This window comes from Octopus bimaculoides, chromosome 1 (assembly GCF_046866305.1).
Source record: "Octopus bimaculoides isolate indiv1 chromosome 1, ASM4686630v1, whole genome shotgun sequence".
NCBI classification, from domain to species: Eukaryota; Metazoa; Mollusca; class Cephalopoda; order Octopoda; family Octopodidae; genus Octopus; species Octopus bimaculoides.
The window spans coordinates 12,279,060-12,284,359 of record NC_142928.1 but is presented as its reverse complement, the minus strand read 5'-3'; positions in this window follow the sequence as shown (position 1 = coordinate 12,284,359).

The window sequence follows — 5,300 nt, the reverse complement described above, 5'->3', positions numbered from 1 at the left end:
TGCAGTGTTTCGTATATATTTTAGATCTATGCGCGGTAATATAAATATTTGTCTATAAATATAAGCATAATTATGCATGCTTTACCAAGGCCTATGGTATAACGAATAAACTTTCCAGGCATTGGTGAGGTATTTGTAAAATTCTTGCAAGTTATATTTTCGTTATAATATTGGTGTTTTGTGTAGCGTTGCTTGTTTGTTTGCATTTAGCGTATAATATTACTGCAGAGCGTTGAAGAGCTTTCATGCTTTAGGTTTTTATATGATTCACGTAACTCCATTGGTGCTTTCTCTACGAAAGAGATTATCGGGTTTTGGCTTTTTCGTTATTTAGTCGTTTTATTTCAGATCCTTGCGTGAATAATCGTTTTTAGTTGCAACACACCCAGTATTTCAATGAATATCTCCCAGAGGTTCCATGCTATTTACTTTTTTTTTTAATAGCTGTAGTAATATTGGTGTTTTATTGTCGCTTCTCTCATTCAGCATATTGGTTGGAAGGGTTTTATTTCTTTACTATTTCTGATTTAATATATTGGTTCTGCGCCATGATGCAATGATTTTTTCAGGTTTTTTTTTTGTTGTTTTATTCAAAGCTACACCAGAAAGTAGAATCATTAGATTATTAAACAATATGGTTGCGTTTGGTAGAGTCAAAAGTGTATGCATTATGACTGGAGTAGTTCTAGCAAAATAATGTAAAATTTCTACAGAATCAGCTGAATTACAGAAAGCCTGTAAGAAATGAAGAACGAAAGAACGAAAGAAAGACAGAGAGAAAGAGAGAAAAAAGAGTGAGTGAAAAGCTACATCTTCGTGTGATCAGATGGAAAATGCATTCAAATCCCTTTCATATATTTCTTTCCAGTTGAGAATTTTCAAAAAAATGTAACATTAAATAACGAAGACCTATATATACCAAAATAAAAGCAGTAATAAGAGGTGACAATTTATTCTCTTTGTGAGCATTGATGTGTGAGTAAACAGCAAGAAAATGGAATTAACAATAAATTGTATAGCAACACATGATCATCCCCCATTCAACGAGTAATATAGAGTTGCATGGTTATAAGTAGGTCAGTGGCGCTTGTGTGCTGTGTTTACTCCTATAGCAATGACTATTCCGGACCTGTGTGTTTGTCTGTAATCACTTCCCCAACTTTGCTCCTTTGCAACAATTACGTTCTTTGACATTTTGTAATATGGTCCAGTATGTTACAAATTATAAGATCATCTGACATGGAAGTCACTCTGAAAGACAGCAAAGCAAACAAGAACAACCTAAAAGTTAAATGAAGGTAAAGTGTAATTAACAGAACACTGACATTTTCTAGTATCATCTTTATATTCTATATTCCTTCAAGTTATTTCAGCCGTAAGACTGCGGCATTGCTGGGATACCTCCTTAAAGGTTTAGTCGAATAAATTGACGTCAGAATTTTTTCTTTTTAAATTTTGAAGCCTCTTATGTTTCCTAAGATTCTCTTGCGCAACTGGTACACGATCCAGCACCTGTTGTTAAGTGGTGATTCAGGACAAACACAAACATTAAGACGTACACGCACACATATGCATAGGTATATTTTTAATATGCGTATATATGTGCGTGTGTGTCTACAGGGGTGACTTCTTTCAGTTTCTGTCAATCAAATTATCTCACAAAGTTTTGGCCAGCTTGGGGCTGAAGTGAAAGAAACCACCCAAGGTGTCAGGCAGTAAAAGTTAAGCCGGAACCATGTGGTTGGGGTGACAATTTCTTACCAAACAGCCAGAGAGACACATACACAAACACATATAACCACATACACGAACACAGATGAGAAAACAACATATATTCTGTTAAGAGATTACCGACTGAAAAAGGGTAAATCTATGCACTGAATCAATTTACCCATCTATCTCCCTCTCTCTCTTCCTTTCTCTTTCTCTCTCTCTCTCTCTCTCTCTCTCTCTCTCTCTCTCCCTTTATATATATATATATATATATATATATATAAATGTATACATACATACATATATACATATATATATATATATATATATATATATATATATATATATATATATATATATATATATATATATATATATATATATATATATATATACATACATATATGCATATATATATATATATATTATAATAATAATAATAATACAACGAATATATATGCATGTATACACACATATATGTATATACTTACATCTACATGTGTATATAGATGCATATCAGGGTACAGGACGTTAGAACAATGAACTACAGACAACGGAACGAACACATAGGAAAACAGAAAGCCACTTGGAATTATTCATCAGCTGCCTCTATTCTAACTAGACGTTTCGAAGATAAGGCAGATGGTACTCTAGAATAGTCTCTTCTTGAGTAGTGGATCAACCCACTAAACAGAGGATTCCAAGGTGGCAAACGTAAACCAAGACAGGAAAAATTCGACAGTGAAAACAACATAAAAAAGCCGTACGGCGAAACGCGAATCTGATGTAGAACGCTAGTAGTTCGTCTTGCCTTCACAGCGGCTGGAGTGAAAAGAAAGTTGAGCACAGGTCACACGAGAGCAGAGAGGATGGTGGAGGGAGGAAGAGACAGGAGTGTATAGCAGTGAAGTAGAAGTTAGAATAACAGAAAGAAGCAGAGCGAGAGGGGGAGATGGGTATGTGTGGCGTTATCATTTTTCTGTAATAATGCCCTTTATATAAATATATATATATATATATATATATATATATATATATATATATATATATATATATATATATAAGGGCATTACTATACAGTAACGCTTCGCGTTAACAGGGGCTCTAGAAGTTAAACTACTATAATAAACACATTTTTACCGATCGCGAGGGAATGCAACTCTCATATCTAACCCCCTGAAAACTTTTAACTTAACGGTAAACCATGATTTCATAATCAACGCAGTAATCTACATCTTTCATTTATCCATATAAATATATTTAATTTATATAAGGGCATTACTATACAATAACGCCTCACGCTAAGAGGGACTCTAGAAGAAAAACTACTTTGCATGTCTTTATTATAGTAATTTGACTTCTAGAGTCGTGTGACTTCTTTTGGCATGTATTCTAGGTTTTTAGGCAATGACTCTTGCTCAAGCAGTATATATGTATGTATATATGTATGTATGTATGTATGTATATATGTATGTATATATGTATGTATGTATGTATGTATGTATGTATGTATGTATGAGAATTTGTGTTTAAGCAGCTTAAATAACGTACCCGTTTTCAATACGACAATATAATCCATTGTCAAACGCTCATACATTTTCTATATATATTAGCCCACATATAAACAAACAAATAAATAGAAATATAGGAATTCACACACACACATCGGCTCAGACTCGCGCTCGCAACCACGCAACAACGCACGTAAATCCGCCAACGCTTATGTGTACATGTATATTAATGTCTAGAAATAAACAGATACATGCTAACATGCAGGAGTGCAAATAGACACATAATTGTCACCAGTAGTGTACATGCACCAACGTACAATTACAGGCATGCACAGAACGCACGCACTCATATGCAGGTTTTTTTTTCTATTGCTACGTATATTATATATATAAAGATAAAAATTGAGTAGATAACTTGAACCTAAAATTTCATGCTTTCAGTACGTTTACTAAGTAACCTGTCAGTTTTCTATTGAATTTGTCACCTTCACATACAAGTGTTATTATATATTTCTGCGGAATTCTACGTAATTGGGTTTAATACTATAGTATGCTCTCTCTCCACCTCTCCCCTCTCTCTCTCTCTCTCTCTCTCTCTCTCTCTCTCTCTCTCTCTCTCTCTCTCTCTCTCTCTCTCTCTCTCTGTACGATTAGCATTAAATAGTAGGACATTTTAAAGCAGCGAGTTGGCAGGTTTGTTAGAACGCCAGACAAAATGCTTAGCGGCATTTCGAGCGCGTTTACGTTCTGTGTTCAAATACCGACGAGTTCAACTTTATCTTCCTTCTAGGGGTTGATAAAATAGGTACCAGTTGAGCACGGTGGTCGATATAATCGATTTCTCCCACAATATTGCTTACCTTGCGACAAAATTTGAAATCAGTGTACAACATCATATGCGTGTAAAAGTTTTAACTGAATTCCGAATTAGATACTATACTTTACAGTGAATAACTGAGTTATTAAGTCTGACTTCACTGTGTAAATATGGAAACCTGAGGGAAAAGTAAAATATTATTCATGACTGACATGCCATCTCTAATTGTAGCCTAGAGAGAGACCTGGTGTAGCAAGTTGTATCACTAAAAAGGTCACAAAATTGCTACGCAAGTATTAAGAAGAACGAAACTGATTGTGTAACCACACAACTAAGCAAACAATCGACCAGGTTTTTTTATTCATCCTGTCATAAGGACCTCTGGAAGACATATTGACTGTTTCAAACCAGTCATTATCTATTATCAAACAAAAATACAATGACAATAACAATATGTATGTATATATACAGTGAATCCAAACAAAGAAGAACAAACAAGAAAAAAACAATAACGTGAGGACGTGGAACAAGTACTGTATTAGTAGACGCTCAGGAAAGGAAGGTCAGCGGATTTAAAATTTCGAGCCAAGCTCTTCTTCAGAAATAGAGGAAAGTCCAAAGGAAGGGAAGATGGAGGAAGAAAATCGCCAACGATACACACGCGGTTACATTTTGAATATGTGTGTGTGTGTATATATATATATATATATATATATATATATATATATATATATATATATATATATATATATATATATATATATATATATATATATATATATGTATATATATATGTATGTATGTATGTATGTAGGTAGCTATGTATGTATGTATGTATGTATGTATGTCTATATAATTGTTATATGAGTGTATAGTGAACTAAATAGTCACTCTTTCGAAGATATCAAGAATTTCAATCAAATAAAGTTGACCATATCCATACAACTATTCTTTGATGAATTCAAAAGAACAGGACCTGGAAATTCAATTATAATTTCTACTGAAGAAAGCCAAAGCAATGCTTGGTTTTTCAATTAAAATCTTGACCAATTCAAATACAAAAATCTGTTTTCCTTCCCCAACTTAAAAGGCCAGTAAGTATTAAACAAACAAGTCTGACAATAGCAATACAAAAGCCACGCCTTTTTATCTCCGCGCCTTCTCAAAACAAAAAAAAGAAAAAAAATTCTTCTTTTTCCTCCTTTGCTCGACAAACCCCTCAAAAATTCTTTTTATTTATAAAAAGGCCAGGTGCAACA